This window comes from Rhinatrema bivittatum, chromosome 3, assembly GCF_901001135.1.
Source record: "Rhinatrema bivittatum chromosome 3, aRhiBiv1.1, whole genome shotgun sequence".
NCBI lineage: Eukaryota > Metazoa > Chordata > Amphibia > Gymnophiona > Rhinatrematidae > Rhinatrema > Rhinatrema bivittatum.
The window spans coordinates 477,244,283-477,266,657 of NC_042617.1; positions in this window are offsets into that span (position 1 = coordinate 477,244,283).

Sequence of the window (22,375 nt, forward strand, 5' to 3'; positions counted from 1 at the left end):
GTCTTTCTGTGAATGTCAGGATTTCCATATTATAGATTCTGTGGAGTATGTGACTGGTAGAACCTAAGGCATCTATTCCTGTTTTGAGCTTTATTTTGAAACTCTAAATCCTTGGAATCAGCTGTTTTTTAGACACTTAAATATTTGACATTCACGCCACCTGTGAGCCTCATTTTAGTTTCCAGAGAAGAAAGCTTGTAATAGGAAGGCTGAAGTAATGTCCATATGGATAGCTCTTGTGTTTAAATAATTTTCAACACATCTTTTTAAGTCAGTTACTTAGTTCAATACACAGTCATGGAATTTTTATTAGCATGATAAATAGTTCTGTACATGTCTTTTTCACTCAACGCACAGTAAAGCTCTGGAATTTGTTGCCAGAGGATGTGGTTAGTCCAGTTAGTGTAGCTGAGTTCAAAAAAGGTTTGGATAAGTTCTTGGAGGAGAAGTCCATTAATGGCTATTAATCAATTTTACTTAGGGAATAGCCACTGCTATTAATTGCATCAGTAGCATGGGATCTTCTTAGTGTTTGGGTAATTGCCAGGTTCTTGTGGCCTGGTTTTGGCCTCTGTTGGAAACAGGATGCTGGGCTTGATGGACCCTTGGTCTGACCCAGCATGGCAATTTCTTATGTTCTTATGTATATATATATATATATATATATATATATATATATATATATATATATATATATATATATGTATATATATATATATATATATATATATATATATATATTATTTTTTTTTTAGAACACATTTGAAAGCAGTTAATGAAGCCATGTTTGTGGTTTAAAAAGTTAAAAAGTACAGATATCACCACACAATTACAACTTATGAAGACTCTGTGAATAGTTTACTGTATGTAACAACTGAGATTGCGAGTGCAGAATATCCATAATATTTGGCTTCAGGTTTATGTACAATGTCTTTTATTTATTTCCCCAGTTACATTCTGAATCTGGCATCGAACAGTCTCTTCCCCCTGAGGAATTCTAACCGGTGAAATGAAGACCTTTTGTTGAGGAACATAGAGGATTAGACTGTGGGAAACAGAGAAGATTCTTTAGGATGTGAATTCAAGTTATTGAAATAAATGTAATCTTGCAAGCCATCGGAATTCTGTGCATGTTTTTGCATAAGTTGTGCTATCTTAATGGTTACGATGTTAAATAATTTTCCAATACAGCATGTGAAAACATTTTATGATAGATGTGTTTGTCCATGTTATTTTACTCTATAGGCATTTTTGATACATAAAAAACCCTTTTTTGTAATAAATATATATAATATTTTGCTTGTATTAAGGTTTATACTAGTGTTCTATGAGTTTGTTTTTTTGTGTGGGAAAATGAGATGCTGAAGGAAGTAAGGCTGCTGTCAGGTTGTCTAATTAAAAAGTGCAATGTTTTTAAATATGCTCCAATGGTCTGAAAATCTCAGCACTGTAAATGACAGTTTAAATGGTCCAGTTTCTCTGCTTGAACTCCTTCTCCTGATGAAACCCTTTCAGGGTGAAACAAAGGACCCTTTGTCCAGAGAAGTTGTTTATCCCCGTGCCTGTAGTACATTCAAGATTTAAAGTATCTGTGGTCATGGAAAATTAGTTATTCGCAGCTTGTAATCCTATAGTGACAACACTATTCGTGAGAACATCAATAACATCTACACAACCTAGTCCTGCATTGGACCATCTATGTCTTTATTTATTTATTTATTTATTTATTTAACTTTTAATATACCGACATTCATAGGGCATATCATGCCGGTTTACAAAAAACTGAAGCAGGTAGAAAATACAATGAACAAGGGTAGGGGAGAAGGGGAGCAGGCAAGAAAAAGGTGAGAGGTGGGCAGGGGAAGAGCAGCAAGAAAGAATAGGGCAGAAGGAGAGAGAGGAACAAACAACTTGATAAATATAATAAAAGGAACATAATTGTAACTGTTTTAAAATTATAAATTAAGGCGAAGTATTCATTTACAATAGATCAGTTGTATGATTAATTGATTGAAGGGGGAGGGGGGAGAGGGAGGCGGAAGAAGAAGGAAGAGGTGGGAGGGGGAGATAGAAAGGAGATAGAAAGGGGGAGATAGAAAGGAGATAGAAAGGAGATAGAAAGGCGGAAGAAGAAGGAAGAGGTGGGAGGGGGAGATAGAAAGGAGATAGAAAGGGGGAGATAGAAAGGAGATAGAAAGGAGATAGAAAGGAGATAGAAAGGGGGAGATAAAAAGTCTTTAAGGACTGTGTTATTTTGCTAAAGACATATTTTAAATATTTTGAGGGTTTTCCTTTATGGTTGTTTAAATAACGTATTGGTTGTTGAATAAATAATAAATGTTTTCAGGATGATAAGTATTTTTGTTTTAATTGCTTACTATATTAGTTATTAAGCTAAATGTGTGTGTGTATGTGTATATATATATATATATATATATATATATATATATATATATAATCCAAGATAACACAAAGTGAATACTCACTTAATAAAGACAAGACATATTACTTTTTCATAATTTGTATTTTCCCTACAACAATGAAGATATTTCATGGTGAGACTTTATCTTAGTGGGGAATCTTGTCATTTGCGAAAGGTACATTTTGTTTCTTTTGAGCATGCCATACTTCTAGCAGCTTGCTGTGAAAAATTAATTTAATCTGTTTCTGTTCTCAAGATGTTACGCATTTCTGTAAGCAATAATTTCGTGCTATCATTACTTCCTCCCTGAAATGAATTGATACACCCAACCGCACAGCTGAGGCAATGGGAAGGAGGAATGAGACAAAGAAGGGCAAGAGAGAGAGAGAGAGAGAGGGAAAGGAATGCAAGAAGAAAAGGAGAATGGGTGAAAAGAGACCTGCTGTAGGGTGGTGGGTAGCCTCCTTTGTACATGCCTTAGTGAAGGCCTTAACCCAGCCTCTGTGTGAGAAGTTATTTGAGGGGAATTTATTTATTTATTTATTTATTTTGTAAGGGTACATTGAAGAAATATTATTCTTTTAGATGAAACTCACTGAAATTCCCCTGAGGTCCCTATTTACTGTCCTCTTTCCCAGCCTGACTTCCTTCCATCCTTCTCAACCCTATTCCTTCACTTCCTTTCTTTCTCTTCAGCTTGTCCTCAGTCCCTCCCCAGCACTCTCTGAAACCCCTACCCAGCTACACCCCAGCATATCTTAACACTCTGCTCTTGCCCAGTCCCAGCACTTTCTTCTCCCCTACCCTAGGCTGACCCTAGAACACCCCTGTCCACCCGCCTAAACCCAAATTTAGCACATTGCATAATCCAGTTCACCAACTCAGACCCAGCACACTCTGACCCTTCTCTCCTGAGCCCAACCTCAGAACACCTTAACCCCCTGCTACACCCTGAACCCAATGCTCCCTTCTCCCTCCATATCCTGACCTCATCACATTCTGGCCCCCATCCCACACAAAGCCAGCTTTCCTTCCCACTTGCCCAGTCTAATCCCACTCCCTAAATTGACCACAGCACACTTTGAACCCTCCAGCTATACCCAGCACACTCTGCTACCCCATTCCTAGCTAGATCCTATCACACACTCCCCCTCCTCAGCTCAATCCCAGTACTACCTTCCTCCCTCACAGGCACAGCCCCAGCACACTCTGCCTTCCCTTTCTAGCCCATCTCCTGCACTCCCTAATTCCCAGCCCAATCCCATCTTGCATGATTATATTGTGGAAAATATAGCTGCATCAATCAGGGCATTTAAAAATGGGATTTTAAGAAGACAAGTGTTTTTGCAGTAATGGATCGGGTAAAACTCTGAGTTCCATAATAATGTTCCTTTGCAAGAATTATAGGACAAGGGTGGCTAATATTTCATGCACTGGTGCATGATCTAGAACAATAATATATCTTCAATGCACACTTACAAAAATCAAATTCCCCTCAAATAACATCTCGCACAAAGGCTGGGGTATAGGTCTTCTAAATAATACTCCTACATGGTTCATAAGGCATGCACAAAGGGGGTTAGCTCCTTTAGAGGCTACCCACCACCCTACAGCATGGTGGGGGGATAGCTACTAGAATGCACAGTATCAAAGAGTCTCATGCTTTCAAGAGAACTTGGAAGGGGGAAGGGTAGAAAATGGAGTCCAGAATCCTTGGAGGGGTATCCCAGTGTGGACCCCACTCATCTCCATCAGTATCTCTCTATCAGCATTGCTCACCCTGTTCCCACAGGTCTTTCTCAGTCCTCCCATCAGTCTCTGTCTCTCTCTCTCTCCCTCTCTCAGTTCACATCCAAGCCCTGCCTGAAACCACACCCCCATCCTTCCTCAAACCATGCCCTAAACCTGTCCCTGACCCCATCCCACCCACCCCCAAACTACACCCATAACTCCAGTCACACCCCTTCTACCCCATAGAAGTGAATGGAGTGACCCCTCCCATGCTCCTCCATAAGCCACACACCCCTCCCCCTAAAACATGCCCCATCCCCAAACTTCACCCCTATGATGTCACCAGAAATTATCCTAGACCACCTTTTTATGACATCACTGGAAGTCCAACCCACCCCCACCCCCAAAAAATATGCCCCCTAGGGCAGCATCAGAAATGACCTTGTCACTTTTAATAATGGCAAAATTAATGGACCTTCTCTGCTTTTGATGACCTCATCAGAAACCCAAAAAATTGCTACTGGGGGTGGTGACAGATCCTGAAACAGGACTTTCTGAGTCCAGATTTAAATGCTATTAGCTGTGACATAGCAAGAAGCTCTCTCTCTTTCCCCCTTCCCTCTTTCTTCCTCAGTTTAAATATGCATGCTCAATGACCCTGCCAGGCAGAAATGCAGAGTGAAATGCTAGCAGATCCTCTTGTAGTATACAAAAAGGATGATTAATAGCAGGGTGTGGGATGTGGGGGTTGGGGTATTAGAAACTCAGGTATGCAAAAGTGAATGCAACAAGCTAGAGTCTTTGTTTAAATACAGCCCTCTGCAACCATGAATGAACAGCTGCACCCGAGCTGATAAACAAAAAAACCCACCCGACCCTTTAAAACTGTTCCCTTAGCTTTCCCCACCCTCCCGAACCCCCCCCTAAAAAAACGTTTTACAAGTACCTGGTGGTCCAGTGGAAGTCCCGGGAGCGATCTCCTGCTCTCGTGGCCGTCGGCTGCCACTAATAAAAATGGCGCCGATGGCCCTTTGCCCTTACCATGTGACAGGGTATCCATGCCATTGGCCAGGCCCTGTCACATGGTAGGAGTAATGGATGGCCGGCGCCATCTTAAAAAATGGCGCTGGCCATAAGAGAACCCCAGGAACAAAATTGTGGGGTTCTCTTATCGGGAGCCCCTGATTGCTGACGACTTTGAAAATATCGTCCGATATTTTCAATCGTCCGAAGCCCGATTCACATCCCTACTGTGCAGTAAATCCCGGTAGTGCAGGGTAACTCTGTCTTAGTGTGCCCTGACAACGATTAGTGCACAGTATGTTTTGTTAGGTGTACTATGTGGTTATTCCAATTAGTGCTCAGTAACTCTGAGTCTGAATGCACACTAACAACGATTAGTGTACAGTATGTTTTGTTAGTGTGTACTATGAGGTAATTTCCATTAATGCACAGTAACAGTGTCTGAGTGTGCACTAGCCATGATTTATGTGTAGTAAATTCCATTCGTACTGTGCAGTAATTGCACTTAGTGCATAATAACTCAATAATGGTGCGCACCAACTGTTAGTGCGCAGTAACAGAAAAGTTACTAAATTGACACTTTTAGTCTTTCAAGGGTGTTAGTTCGTTGGCAACAGGTATGAATCTGTATTTCCATTGGCTGTCTTCTTGTTATTTATTTCTGTTGCCAAGGTTCCCACTGAGATGGTGTTTAACTGTTTAAGTGTTTATTGGGGGATGGGGTGGCATAACCTGCCAGTGCTGGTACCAAGAAGAATGAACATAAGCAAAACATGCTAGTCCTGTTTCATCAGTCACGTGACTAGAACTTGTTTGTTTATTCTTGTTACCAGGCACTGGCAGTTCAAATGCTAGTGTATAATAGGGAAAATGCTAGTGTATAATAATGAGTGTATAATGCTAGTGTATAATGCTAGTGTATAATAATGAGTGTATAATAGGGAAAATGCTAGTGTATAATAGGGAAAAGAACCACAAAGACCCGAGTTTTACAGTTCAAAAACACAGACTTTGAGGAAATGGGGAACTACCTGGAGGAAGAACTTAAAGGATGGGAGAACGAGAGAGATGTGGATCAGCAGTGGACCAATCTAAAAGGAGCAATCACCAAGGCAACTACTCTATATGTTAGAAATGTAAAGAAAAGCAAAAGAAAACTGAAACCTATCTGGTTCTCAATGGAGGTGGCTGACAAAATTAAAGCTAAAAGAACAGCATTCAAGAAATATAAAGGATCCCAAAGGGAGGAGCACAAAGAAGAATATTTGTATCAACTGAGGGAGACAAAGAAATTAATCAAGTTGGCAAAGAGTCAAGCGGAAGAGAGGATTGCCAAGGAGATAAAAAATGGTGACAAAACATTTTTCAGATACATCAGCGAAAAGAGAAAGGTCCAAAGTGGTATAGTGAAATTGAAAGGTGGTAATGATCAATGTGTAGAGAGAGACGAAGAAATGGCAGAAATATTAAACGAATACTTCAGCTCTGTGTTCACTAAAGAAGACCCTGGAGAAGGACCATCTCTAAACAACAAGAAACTGGAGGGAAGGGGAATAGATGAAAATCCTTTTACAGTAGAAAATGTGTGGGAAGAACTAAAGAACCTGAAAGTGGACAAAGCCATGGGGCCTGATGGGATTCATCCAAGGATATTGAGGGAGCTCAGAGATGTTCTGGCGGGTCCGCTGTGTGACCTGTTCAATAGATCCCTAGAAACGGGAGTGGTGCCGAGTGATTGGAGAAGAGCGGTGGTGGTCCCGCTTCACAAGAGTGGGAACAGGGAAGAGGCAGGCAACTACAGACCGGTTAGCCTCACTTCGGTGGTGGGAAAAGTAATGGAGTCACTGCTGAAAGAGAGAATAGTCAACTATCTACAGTCTGGAGAATTGATGGACCAGAGGCAGCATGGATTCACCAGGGGAAGATCCTGTCAGACAAATTTGATTGACTTTTTTGACTGGGTAACCAAGGAATTGGATCAAGGAAGAGCACTAGATGTCATCTACTTGGATTTCAGCAAAGCTTTTGATACGGTTCCGCACAGGAGACTGGTGAATAAAACGAGAAGCTTGGGAGTGAGTGCCGATGTGGTGACCTGGATTGCAAATTGGTTGACAGACAGAAAACAATGTGTGATGGTAAATGGAGCCTTCTCTGAAGAGAGAGCGGTTTTAAGTGGTGTGCCGCAAGGATCGGTGTTGGGACCGGTCCTATTCAATATCTTTGTGAGCGACATTGCAGACGGGATAGAAGGTAAGGTTTGTCTTTTTGCGGATGACACTAAGATCTGCAACAGAGTGGACACGCCGGAAGGAGTGGAGAGAATGAGACGGGATCTAAGGAAACTGGAAGAGTGGTCGAAGATATGGCAGCTGAGATTCAATGCCAAGAAGTGCAAAGTCATGCATATGGGGAGTGGAAATCCGAATGAACTGTACTCGATGGGGGGGGAAAGGCTGATGTGCACGGAGCAGGAGAGGGACCTTGGGGTGATAGTGTCTAATGATGTGAAGACAGCGAAACAATGCGACAAGGCGATAGCAAAAGCCAGAAGAATGCTGGGCTGCATAGAGAGAGGAATATCAAGTAAGAAAAGGGATTATTCCCTTGTACAGGTCCTTGGTGAGGCCTCACCTGGAGTACTGTGTTCAGTTCTGGAGACCGTATCTACAAAAAGACAAAGACAAGATGGAAGCGGTACAGAGAAGGGCGACCAGGAAGGTGGAGGATCTTCATAGGATGACGTACGAGGAGAGATTGAAGAATCTAAATATGTACACCCTGGAGGAGAGGAGGAGCAGAGGTGATATGATACAGACTTTCAGATACTTGAAAGGTGTTAATGATCCAAAAACAACGACAAACCTCTTCCGTAGGAAAATAATCAGCAGAACCAGGGGTCACGATTTGAGGCTCCAGGGAGGAAGATTCAGAACCAATGTCAGGAAGTATTTCTTCACGGAGAGGGTGGTGGATGCCTGGAATGCCCTTCCGGAGGAAGTGGTGAAGACCAGAACTGTGAAAGACTTCAAAGGGGCGTGGGATAAACACTGCGGATCCATAAAGTCAAGAGGCCGCCAATGAAGAGTGGGTGACTCGCCAGAATGATGGCTATTGACACAATACCCTTATTAAATAAACATACACATGCTTACTGTGACTCCTACATCGCTCTAAGCTTCAACAGCAAGAGGTAATGGAAAAAAGGATTTGCACTCATAAAGAGGGGAGTAGCTGGCTTGTTACGGCGGTTACTACCCCAAACCAAATATGCCTGATACTTCACTTTCAATGCATATACAGCATAGCTCTCTGCTTCTACAGCAGGGGAGAAGAAAAAAAAAAACCAACAAGAGCTGTACAACATAGTCTAGGTAAAACAAATAAGCATGGGTGTAGCTTGCTTATCGCGGCGGTTACTGCCCCTACTACCCCTAACTAATCAAGCTAGATATTTCACTTGCATGCAGCTCCATCACTGCTCTCTACATTAATGGTGGGGGTGGAAGGGGAATAGAACAAGGAGCTAAGAGTAACAGATAAGAATGAGAGAAAAAATGTGTGAGGCTTGCTGGGCAGACTGGATGGGCCATTCAGTCTTCTTCTGCCGTCATTTCTATGTTTCTATGTTTCTATGTTTCTATTTTGAATTTGCCGATCCCTGTGCATTTTAGAAAAGGAGGTCCTGGCATTTTGAAATATTACGTATGTATGCGCACATACATTCTTTTAATCTTCCAATTCTGCTTCATTTTTTGTGAGAGGTACATGGACATTGGTTAAGTCTATTTTTGAACTGGCCAATTATTCATTTATTTCCCCTCCTACTTTTACTCAATAGTTATATAATAAGGGATTCTCTGCTTGTATGCTGCTTTTGTTTTGTGGGGTTTGAGGAGAAAACAGCTCTTTATTCATTGATCTAATCATTTGAGTTTCTAGAGCAGAAAAATTATTATTTATATCAATCAATCAGTGTTAGCTGATGCGGGCCATCCATTGCTCCTTCCATGTGACAGGGGCCAACCAATGGCACTGGTAGCCCCTGTCACATGGTAAGGGCAAAGGGCCACTGGCGCCATTTTGATTCCTGGCAGGCCCAATGGCCCTAGAGTGGAAGATCGCTCCCGGGACCCCCGCTGGACTACCAGGGCTTTCAGTAAGTCTTGGGGGGGGGGGATCAGGATTGTAGCGGGGGTTGTAATTAAGCAAATTTGAAGGGTTGCAGTGCTTTTTTTTTTTATCTGTTTCTGAAAACAAAATGAAAAAAGTTTCCAGGTTCAGGGCGTGGACCAAAATTGTCCACCCTGAACCCGAAAATGAAAATGAACTGAAAAAAAAGAAACTGCATATCCCTACAGTGTAGCATTGAGCCATTCGGTATTTTTTCCATAAATAAATTTATGTAAAAGCCAAAGAACTTTAAACTCAATTCTGAATTTTACCAGTAGCCAATGCAGGGAGCATAACATTGGTGTAATATGACCAAACTTTGTGCCTCCAGTTAAGACCCTCGCAGCAGCATTCTGTAACAGTTGTAATGGTTTTAAAGTGCATTCTGGCAGGCCTAATAAAAGAGAGTTACAATAATCCAAATTTGAAAACAATAGCGATTGTAATACAGTACGGAAGTTATCAAGCGAGAGAAGAGGTTTTAACCGCCTTAAAGTTTATTATATCATTCCTTTATTTTTTCTGCTAACATGTTTTCTCATATTCATACTCTCTCTCACATGCAGGCTGTGACTCTCTCTCATATCCACAAAATCTCACACCCACAAAGTCTTTCCATGCCCACATACTCATTCTCTTTCTTTGACACCATGCAGGCTATCCTCTCCACATGCTATGTCTCTCAGAAAACATACAGGCTCACTCCCACATGCTTTCTCTCATACACAAATGACACACAAGCTTCTTACTTCTATGCTCTCTTATGCATACACACACACACACATACACACACCCACACACAGGCTTATCACTCCCATGCTCTCTCTCATGCATGCATGCACAGATACATCCACCTGTGAAGCATGACTCCGCTGGGTACCTCTGCCTCCTTTCTCCCAACATCCACCTCCTAGGCATGTCTCCGCTGGGGTCCTCTGCCTCCTTTCCCCCAACATCCACCTCAGAGGCATGTCTCTGCTGGGTTCCTCTGACTCCTTTCCCTCAACTTCCATCTCTGAGGCATGACTCCGCTGGGTTCCTCTGCCTCCTTTCCCCAAATTCCACTACTGAAGCTTGATTCTGCTCACCTCCCCTGCCTGCCTGTCTGCAGGGGAGGTCAATGGAATCTGGCCACAGGGGTAATTTTTAGAAAAAAAAGTTGGGATGGTCAGAGTGAGAGTCTACTGGTGCTGGTAAAGTAGTGTGTTGTCATTGGTAAATGAGTCACCACCAATGTCACCATCACACTACTGAAATGAAAAAACTGGCAATTAATGTGGTAGATATATATATATATATAGAAACAATAAACCACATATATTAATAAATGCCACTTATTTTTGTGTATTTCAAGAGATAACCCTCATAAACGAGCAGAAAGCACAAACGTGAAGGATGCCTTACCTTCTCATTGGTTCACTGTTTTCTTCATTTCTTTTTTGATTGGTCAATACATAGTCTTCCTGACGGTATAAAAACGTAAGTTTTAAAATGGCGAATCCTCTCTAAAACACCACAGTCACGCTGATATACTGAGGAAAATTATTGATTCAAGACACGCATGTATTGTTTAAAGGCTACTTTATTCATTTTTGTTAAACCAAGAGTATTATACTAAAATGTCTCACCTTTTACTTTTGTAGTCTTAAGAACAGCCCCTGACGAAGATTATGAAACACAGTCTGTGTCGGACGGGCAGAGTAGAGCAGAACAGCAACATTTAATGCTCTAGCATTATTTCAAGGATAAGTGTCTTTTACATACTTTATACAAAGTTTCTTTAGAGTTAACAAGTGGCTTCATGGACATAAAACAAGTGTTTAATCCGGTGATTAAAATTGTCGAGCAAGTCTATTGTTACACTTTGCAAAGAAAGAATTGCATTATCTGTAAGTGAACAAAAACACAAAACGTTCCTCCATGTTTATGCTTTCTGCTCGTTTATGAGGGTTATCACTTGAAATACACAAAAATAAGTGGCATTTAATGTGGTTTATTGTTTCTATACCATCAAACTGTAGTGGCATCAGTCCAGTAGTCTCTATCACTCTGTGCAATCCTTCCCAACTTCTTTCCTTTTTTTTAAAGTCACATTTAGTTAGACAGTCAGTATCATGATATTTTTGTTTTGGAAATTCAGTCCAAGTCTTTAACTTTAAACAATGACAGAGGTATTTTGTAATGTATTTCCCTCTAACCAACTACTACTGAGATAGTCTAATGTCAAATAGTCACCTCTGTCATAGGTAAAAGTCTCAGACTCATTTCCAAAACAAAATAATGATTTTTGTGAATGAAGTATGAAAGATGTTCAGGCCAATGCAAGAAAGTGCGCTTATAAAATGTGCATCCTTGGCATTCTGCGCCAAGGAGATGTGGCTATGCGTCCATTCTATCCCACTACCTGCACAATATACATACACAGATTACAATATATACACACCCTTGAGTGTGTTTTGTGTGTGCAGTAACACTTTGATAGCAAAAAATTGCTGTGTGTTCAAGGCACTCATTTAAAGTGCCATATGTTATGCTTGCCCAGGAGCTTTATGTGATTCTGCCAGTGCCAGTATCATTTGTTGTGATACTAAGTAGGAGTAAGTGTTACGGTCGTGGACCCTTGAGCTGGTTGAGACTGTAGATGGTATGCTGTGGGACCCCACAAGAAGCGTTTCAGCCGGGAGGCGGCGCTGAAGATACTCCAGAGAAGACTTCACCACTGGAAGTCTGCAGTCCCCCCAGGAGGAGCCTGTAGGAACCCAGACCTCTTAGGACTTAGGCGGGACCCTATGCAACCAAGGATCCGGGCAGCAGCCGAAGAGGTGGACGATGAGGCCGACTGGGCCCAGGAGGCTGGAAGGATCTTCACCCTTGGAAGCCCGCGGCTCCCCTGGGAGGAGCCCGTGAGATCCCAGGCCGCTGGGACTTAGAAGAATCCTCCGACCAGCTGGTACCAGATACCTGAGGAGGTGGCAGAGGCCGAAGACGGAGTCCAGGAACGAAGCCAGGTCGGAAGCCAGAAGTCAGAGATCCAAACCAGAGCCAGGGGCAGAAGCTGAAGACGGAGTTGTGGGACAGAACCGGGTCGGAAGCCAGAAGTCAATACCAGAACCAGGAGTGGGAGCTGAAGAGGAGTCAGGAGACGAAGCCGGGTCGGAAGCCAGAAGACACAAGAGATGATCCAGGATCTGATGCAGCAACTAGAGACTCAGCAAGATGAGAGAACCTCGTTGCAAGGCAAGGTTCTAAGCCAGCTGCAGGGTTAAAATAACCCTGCAGCGTCTGACGTGATCCAGAGGGTTGAGCTTCATTCTCCCACGCTGGACAATTTAAATCTGGAGCCCCTGCGCGTGCGTGCGCCTAGGGGGCGTGGCCAGCGATGGGAGGATGACGGTGTCTCCCTCGCAGGGAGAACGCCGTGGCAGGAGCCAGACCAGGCCGCGTCAGCCGGGGAATCCCTCCAGCGGTCCGGACAGGCCCCGGGGTGAGTGCAGGAACTGGGGCACGGCACGGGGCCGTAACAGTAAGAAAGCAGAATCATGCAAAAAAAAAAAAAAAAGACTTCAGAAATATACTACTGCTGGGCACTCAGATTTTCTTTTTTATTATTATTATTTCTGAAGGCCTTTTTTTGTTTTGCATGATTCTGATTTCTTATTCCTACTTTAAGATTTAGTAGTAGTATTGCAAGTGCCAGCCCAGTATGTTTTAAAATAATGCAGAAGACCCTTTGGACTTTCATATTGATACTTTTATATAGCCAGTATTAATGCAGGGGGCCATGCTATGGAGGTGGGTGTGATACGAGGAAATGTCATTTTGGCTACCCCTCCAAATTCTTCTACCTAGAGATGCTACTGATTTTCTGTGACCTTAAGCATTGGTACAGGAAGGATGGTAGGGCACTGGAGAGGCACACAAATGCATTGGCCCCTGGGTACCGGAGACCCTTGGTATACCATTGCCCTTCATAGAGATCACTCTCTTCCTACACCTCACAGTTGGAATCAGAAAAAGAGCTCCTTGTGTGGATTATAAGCTCCTATTTTGGCATAGGGCTTAACCAGCTGTTTACGATATCTCAGCCCAGACCCCTGCTTGAGCTTAAACATCAAAACCAAGATCTAAAATTGGATTTGTTCCTTAATTGGCAACTAATGAAGCTATATTAGTAGTGGCCTGCTGAGGGCTAGAGTAAACCAAATTTTCTTCCATACTCTGCATTATCTATGAGGGATGTGCATCAGGTGCCCGATCGTTTGCGCTTTTGGGTTCGTGTGGCCGTAGGAAAATCTCGTTTTCCCGCAGATCGGCATTTTTTTTTTTAAGTATAAAATTATTTTTCGGCTTAGTGAGCCCTAGCAAAAATAACAAAAAATAACAAAAATAAACATTTTTTTGTTAGGGCACACTAACCCGAAAAACGATTTTCATGAAAATTCAGGGGAAAAAGTGTTTGTTTCTTGTTTTACCCGATATATAACGAATTAAGAAATATTGTATGATATTTCTATTCGTTATAAAAATGATTTACATCCCTATTATCTATAGTTGTTGAAAAGCTCTTCAGAGATACCTAGTAACACCCCATTACAATAATCCTATTCTGGCGAACCTAGTAACACCCCATTACAATAATCCTATACTGGCAAAACTAGTGCTTGAACCACCGTTTGAAATGCCACAAAGCTCAACAAATGTCTCACTCTTCTCAACTGGTGCAATTTAAAACATGTCATCCTAACCTGGTTGGAAATTTGATGCTCAAAAGACAACTCTTCATCATATACAACTCCCAAATTCCTTACCTTTGATGAAGGCATTACTCTCTTTTCCTTAATCATAAGAACCCCAGGGGGAAGACCATTGACTTTGCCTGTAACAAAGATCCATTCAGTATTTTTAACCATTTACAATTAATTTATTCCCCTCTGTCCAATGCACAATCTTCTCTAATCCATCCTGAGCCTGCCTCAAAGGAAGATTTGAATCTTGCCCCATAGCCCATAGTAATTGCGAATCATCTGCATAATAAAACACTTTAAATCACAAAGAATGAATACAATGACCAGGGGGCTCTAAAAAAATATTGAATAAAAGTGGTAATGGGGGAACCCTAAGGGAGCCCACAATAAAATGTGAGACCATAAGAGTCAGAGAGTTCATCAACATGGAGGTTAAAGTAGCAAAAAATAAGGGAAAGTGAAGAGTGATTTATCAGAGGGTCAATAAATGGCAGCTACCTGGAGAGGTAATGTGGTGAATAGGTAGATGGGGTGAACCTCAAAGGGAGAAAAAGAAAAGGATTGAGGTAGAAGAACAGATTGAAACCTACAGGAGGGTGAAAGCAGCAGTCCAACACCACCACCGCAGCCTTCTGTGTGAGATATATGGGAGAAAAGATAACCTCTACAGAGCCCTCATTGGAAAGTCAGGTCTCGAACAAGGCATGGTTATGGAGTATGAGAGATAAAGAGATCACAAATATAGTCAAGCTTCTTGAAATACAATGGGCATTCCACAGAAAGCAAGAGACAGGAGTAGAAGAGGTGGGGTGAAGGGGAATAGTGATAAGACGGAGGGGTAACAGTTTGATATACATGATGAGGATAAAGTTGCTTTGGAGCACCTGGAAAAAGACTGATATCTCCACCTGAGAGTAGAAGGAAAAGCAAGAGAAATTACCCACCACTTGCATGATTTTATGAATGCTGTGTAACTGATAACTGAAGGATTATAGGCAAAATTTTGAACTATAAACACTATAAGCACTCCCAGTGACGCTGTTTGTGAAACCGGTACAGAAAAAATAAAATATTGTTTTGTCCCTCCCGACGCAGCCTTGCGGCGAAACAGACCCGTTCTGAACCATTCCATTTTATAACACTGTGGAAATGCCATCTCAAAATTAGAACACTTTCACTTAAAGGGTTGTAATTGAATTTTTTCTGCACATTTGCCTGATTGATTTGATTGTGTGCAGTAGTGCTCCCTCTTTGTTTTTTGGATTAACTTTTCTAGACCAGGACTTCCCAATCCTGTCCTGGGGACCCCACAACTAGTCGGGTTTTCTGGATATCCATAATAAATATGCATGATGTTGCGGTCCTGCCCACGCTCCTCACGGGCAGGCTCCTTACCTCGTGCGGCCAGTTGGGCCGCTGCCGCTGCTGCCGCTGCGGCGGTCTCCAGGCTCTTCCCCGGCCACCTTCTGCTCCGTGCAGCGGGGCCGACCCGCAGCGAGCTCTCCCTCGTGGTCAGGAACCCCACTGCTGCTTATGGGTCTCCCCAACGCGTCTCTGCCTTCCCGGGGTCCTCAGCCGGCAGGGAGGGCATCCCTGCCTGTGCCCGTGCTGCAGTCCGGGTCCTCGCCCGGCAGGGAGGCCGTCCCTGCCAGTGCCTGCAGCTCTCTACTCTGCCTGCAGCCTTACCTATCTTCCTGGGGCTGTCTTCACTGCATGGAGCCATTCCTGCAGCCAGCGCTTCGTCTCTTCCTGCCTTCCTGCTTCAGTCTTCGCGGCTGGGAGCCGCTCCAGCGACCTGCCTTCGCCTAGTTTCAGTCCAGGGCTGCTCCGCTGCCTCCTTGGGCCTTCCACGTGGCGGAGGACGCCACCAGCTTCCAGCTCTCTTCTCTCCAGCTTCCTAGGGCGTGGGCGCGCGCCTCTCTCCTCCTTTTCAAGGGCCAGCCAGGTGTGGCCCCCTGCTGACCCTTCCCTGGGCGTTGTCCTCTTCAGCCCTACAAAAGGGCTCAGCGTCCATTCCAGCTTGGTCTTCGCAAGGAGTTGGTCACTCCTGGGATCCTGCTATCCTTTGCTCAAGGAGTCGTCCGTGTTCCAGCACTTCTACAAGGTCCTGTGTTTCTTGTTCTTCGTTGGAGCTCCTCATCTTGTCCAGATGTCCGCCTTCTGTTCCAGTCCTGATGTACGCCTGCTGTTCCAGTCCCAAGGTCTGTCTCCTGATCCAGTATCCGTGTTCCCATCCTGATGTTACCTGCTGTTCCAGATGTCCATGTTCCAGCCCTGAGGTCTGTCTCCTGATCCAGTATCTGTGTTCCAGTCCTGATGTTACCTGCTGTTCCAGATGTTCATGTTCCAGCCCTGAGGTCTGTCTCTTGTTCCAGTATCTGTAGTGTTTGTTCCTGACCCTGATGCTTTAACCTGCTTTCGGCTGCCAGGAGTGCAGCACCAGCCTTTGGCTGCCAGGAGTGCAGCAACTTGCTTCGACTGCCAGGAGTGCAGTACATTCCCCTGAACTACTTTCTCGCATCATATTTCCTTCCTGCACTGGTCCCGCTCCCGCGGATGTAGGACAGGGTGGTCCGCGACCAGCCCATGGGGTCCACCCGTGTCGGTGGGCTGAGTAGGGTGCCCTGAGGGATCGTGCCACTGTCCTGGAACCCAAGTCTCGTCTGTGCATCCAGTACCTCATTCCTTCCTGCGCTAGACCCACTCCTGCGGATGTAGGACAGGGTGGTCCGCGACCAGCCCATGGGGTCCACCCGTGTCAGTGGGCTGAGTAGGGCGCCATGAGGGATCGCATCATTGTCCGAATACCCGAGTCTCGTCTGTGCATCCAGTTCGTTCCTGAGTCCACGTCTGTGCCTGAGTCCACGTCTGTGCATCCAGCACCTAGTTCCTGAGTCCATATCTATGCCTGAGTCCACGTCTGTGCATCCAGCACCTCATTCCCGAGTCTACGTCGTTCCTGAAGTCTCGTCAGTATCTCAATGTTCCAGTCTTCGCTGCTCCGGCCTCCATCCGGCCTGCCGCTTCTTGCCATACCCTGCGGCAGGTCCGAAAGGGCTTGGAACGGTCGGAGGACTGTTCATGAGACCAACATTGCGTAGCTGGTCTTCCGAAGCGTGCAGGTCCGGAGGAGGGTCTGTCTTCCCAGTCATCACTCCAGCCTCGTTCCTGTCCAGCCCATGCTCGGACATGCCACGCCTACCGTGGCACCTCCTCAGAATTTCGCTGGGGTCGAGCCGTGGCCCAAGGACACACATCTCCTGGGAAGTGGGACCGCTCTCCTAGCACTCCCCAACACATGAGATAAATTTGCATATCATGGAGATTCAGAATATGGAAATTTATATCATGCATATTGTTGTGGATATCCTAAAAACACAACTGCTGATTGATTTTATTCATATTTATGCAGGTTGCTTTCTTGTTTTTTAATTTTTACTGTAAATCTAAATATGTAATTTTCCACAGTATCACTATCTGGTTTGTTTCCATGTGAGCTATAATTTTGACTTGTTTCAGTAGCTGTTTCAATCTAAGAACATTGTCTACACAGTCAGTTCTTTTGCCATAAGGCGACATTTAAGTCATATTATTTTATTATGGCTGAAGAAAGAAAAATATTCAACTCTGGAGACTGCTGACAAATTTTGTTCATATTTTTGTAGACTAATAAACTTAAAGTCAGATTGAACTCCTTATTGGGTCAAAAACTTCACCATCTGTCTCCTCAACCTTAGTGGTCAGTAGGGTGTAAGCTGTTAAGAGGAGTCTGCATGAAATTAACATACACAATACAGAACAGTTGGAGCAACCTTTCCCACTTGAGCATATAGTAAAAGGCAAGCCAGGTGCACCAACATCTTACCAATTAGTTCTATATCATCTGCAAATATAATGAGATTATTATGACCCCCTATGGCACTCCACTTGTTGTATATCCCCAAGCTGATATGATTCTATTTGTAATTATTTCAGTGCTTATCTTCATCTTACAAATTTTTAATTCACTTATATTTTCTCATGAATTTCTGGATTCATAAAGTTTATTGACAATTCAGTGTCAAATGTTATATATACATATATATATATCATCTGTGTGTCAGTCTGATAAGACTGACATTTCCTTTTAAAGTTCTTGCTTTTGGTACTTCTTTTGTAATATACTGTTAGCATACATTTGTATCTGGGTTTTTTTTCTTCCTAAAGACATCAGGCTAACCACCAATGCCTAATTTGCATAGTCCTTTTGCCAGATTTTGAACAAATGCCCCAACTTACCTATCAAACTATCAGCTGGACTCCTTGAGCTTATTTACTGAAAGGTGCAATTTATCCATTTAGAGCTTGATTTTCAAAGCCATTATGTGCATAAAATACAGTTTTAGGCACATAAAGGCTGTCATAAAATAGCCTGGAACTCAGTGCACATAAAAATATGCACTTAACCAATGTTCCCTGCAATTTTTTTATGAGCTGTGTGTGCAATGTAGTGTACAAACTTGCACACAGTATTCTTTGAAACACCATTCCATTTTTCTTTTCCTATGCATGCTAAATTTTCCTGTGCACTCATTTCACATAATATGTGTGCATGCACATGAACACATCTTACAGGGAACCTTGTCTGAAAACTAATTTCATGCATACTTGCATACGCACTGGTGATAGGCATTCCATGGGATGGAGTTGGGGCAGAGTTGGAACATATGCACCTACTTTTTTATTTTCTATAAGTGCATGAATTTTATTTATTTATTTATTTATACTCTTTTATATACCGACGAACGTTGGGAACATCTCATCGGTTCACAGTAAACAAAATGCAGCTAACAAGCTTTACAGAGAACAATGAACAATCATTAATAGGTAAACTAGCTTTACAGAGAACAATCAATAATACCAACTTTGTTTTACAGAGAACTATAAACAATCAATAAACGGGGGAACAAAAGAGGCAGAGAAGAGAGGGGCTGGTCAGCGGGAGTCAGGGAGGGATCTAAACAGTGAGTAAAGAAATGGGATTAAGAAATACAGGAATTCAAGTGCATTACAAATAAGTAGGTGTTAAAAATATGAGGTAGGAGAACATAGAATTAAAAGGGGGAAAAGGCACTTATGAGTAGGCTTGGGTGAAGAAGGCAGTTTTCAGGTTCTGCTTAAATTTCTTGTGACAGGGTTCCTGACGCAGGAAGGCGGGAACTTTGTTCCACAAGACGGGTCCTGCCACAGATAGTGCCCAGGCTCTGGTGGAGCAGAGTTTATACTGCCTAGGGGAAGGGATGGGAAGTGTTGCTCTGTGTTGCAGCCTAATGGGTCTGTTTGATCTGTGAAAGGTAAGGTGCTCAGGGAACCAGTGCATGTTTTGGTTATGGAGTGCTTTGTGGATAAGTGTGAAGGTTTTGTATGTCATTCTTTCTGCAACAGGTAGCCAGTGAAGGTGTTTTAACACTGGGGTGATGTGATCGTTATTTGTTATCGTTATTTGTTCAAGTTATGCCCTGCAAAATGGAAGCAAAACTTTGTACAGGTTGATTTGTGCACAGTGAAGGGCCTTACCCGAGCATTTTCAAAGCAAACATATGCACATAAAATTGCTTTAGGAATGTGGGGTAAATCTGCGTGTGAATTTACATGCTTTCTTTACTCCTGACCACAATTACCCTCCCTGAGACTGGAAAGGAAGCAATTGCAAATTTCTATTCATGAGGATAAGGCAAATATTTTCAACTCTATTTTAAGACTGAAAATGTCAAACACAGGAGAATGGATAGTGGAAAAAAAAAAGGTTAATAATACACGTAATGAAGTCTTTTGGGACTGAATGATCTCAAGCTACAGAATGCATTATCAACTTAATTGCAATATGCGCTGATCCTTATTATGCATTTTTGGACATGTAAAGTCATTCTGATGACATTAGTTGCCTATAGAAAAAGACAGAGGATGAGAATAGGTCATGCTGTATATCAGCACAAACTAAGAACAAGAAGGCAAAAATGTGTTAATGCCCGATAAAAGCATAATATAATTTTTATTATTGTACCCTCAATATATCTAAGGAATACAACTATAGTGGGTTTTATAATAAAGTTACTGGATTTAGTAATGGTGCTCATTTATGGTCTTCTATTAAGTGGTGTGCTAACAGCAATGAGAGAGATGTATCAAGAATGACTATTGGCTTCTGAAAGCTTCAACTTTATTCATCATCCATAATGGTATGTATGAATGGAAAATTTTTACAGAGATCAGTGGTTGCATGATGCTGTAACTGCAAAGCTCAAGAAAAGATAAAACTTACAAAGATGTGCTAGAGGTTAGTGATTTGTTTAAACATGCTATAGAAAAAAAGCATATGAGAAATGGAAGAAGCACTGAAAAGCATAGTGTGGTATATGCTGGTTAATCATTTTGTGTAATAAGAAACCTGAGGTTACACTAAAATTGGCAGCCAATGTGAGGCACTATTTTTAAGTCATCCCCAGTGCTCTGCTCACACAACAGTAAAAACAGTAAACAAAAAATAAAAAGTGGGTGGTAAAGATACAAATGACTTATGCTTGAAATGGGCAGAACTCAGACCAAAATAGTAATAAATGCAAAGGAGTATCGGAACACCAAGTTTAACAGGCGATAGCGGAGTGGGGAGTGTGGCAGAAAGATACACAGGCGCTGGGGAGCCCAGGGTCTGTGAAGTAGGGGGATACCCACGGAGAAGTCCTCTGTAGTGATGATACGGCAATGGTCCACAGATCTACTAAAATAAAAAACAAAGAATGATGAAAGAGATGAAAGATTAGGTACAGACTACAGAGTAATGACTGTGTGAGCTTCATACATACCTTGAAAACATCCCTTAGTGATGTGGCCATGCTCAAAGCAGTTGTGAATGCCTGACTGAGACAGAATGTAAGCCTAAGGGGTAGATTTTCTAAATCTACACGCGCGCGCACTTTTGTTTGCGCCTGGTGCGCGAACAAAAGTACGCCGGAATTTATAAGATACGCGTGTAGCTACGCGTATCTTATAAAATCCGGGGTTGGCGCACACAAGGGGGTGCACATTTGTGCAACTTGCGCACGCCGAGCCCGGCGCGCACTGCCCATTCCCTCCCCCCCCTGCACCTTCCCCTCCCTTCCCCTACCTAACCTACCCCCCTGGCCCTATCTAACCCTTCCCCCTACCTTTGCTGGCAAAGTTACGATGGAGGGAGGCAGGTGTAGCTCTGCGTGTGCCAGTGGGCTGCTGGCGCACAATCACCCGACCCGGAAGCTGTTCCGGAGGCCTCGACCACGCCCCCGGGCCGGCGCCACGCCCCCAACACGCCCCTGGAACCTAAGCAGATCAGCGGGGTTTTAAGAGTTGGGACTAACAGGGGAAAGGAGGGCTACAAAACTAGGGGGTTTGGAAGTCTTTTCCCTTAGCTAGTCAAGCTGGGAATGAACTGGGAAAATGGGCAATGATGGCATGATTGTCTTTTAAAATTCCTCCACTTATGTGGTAGAAGTGGGATTTGCATGCACAAGTATGCACCTGCTTAAAATTGAGCACACGTGTGCACAACCAGGCTATTTTATAACATGTGTGCATATATGTTCCTGGGCATGAGCCAGCAAACACATGCACATATGTACCCGCGCACCATTTTGAAAGTTGCCATCTTACTATATAGGTTCCACCTAGAGTTACAGACTTAATGAGCATGTTTTGTCTTTTGTTCCTATGTAGATTTTCTACATTTAGCAATATAAAATCTTACAATTACCATTTGCTTATCTTCTATGGATTACAAATATTGTTGGTTGTTCTTTCTGAAGTCATAGTGGAGGAAACTAGCCATCTTCTCTCCTCCAAACTACTTGTTCCTTTGATCCCATTCCCACCCAGTTTCTCAGCTCTAGCTCCACTACAATCATCCCTTCCAGCTGTCAGATCCTCAATCTATCACTTTCTACTGCTACTGTTCCTGCTGCATTCAAACATGCTCCGATCACACCACTCCTCAAAAACCCCTCATGAGTCTCTCTCCACCTGTCCTGCCAACTACAGTTGCATCTTCCTCTTCCCTTTTACTTTCAATCTAATTGAGCATATAGTTCATCATCATATCTTGACTTTCTTTCATCTCAGACCATTTTTGATCCTTTCTAGTCTGGTTTTTGTCCTCTACATTCCACAGAAACAGCCCTTGCCAAAGTCTCCAATGACCTGCTTGCAGCTAAAACCAAAGGCCTTTACACATTCCTTATCCCCCTTGAACTATCTGCTGCTGTTGATATTG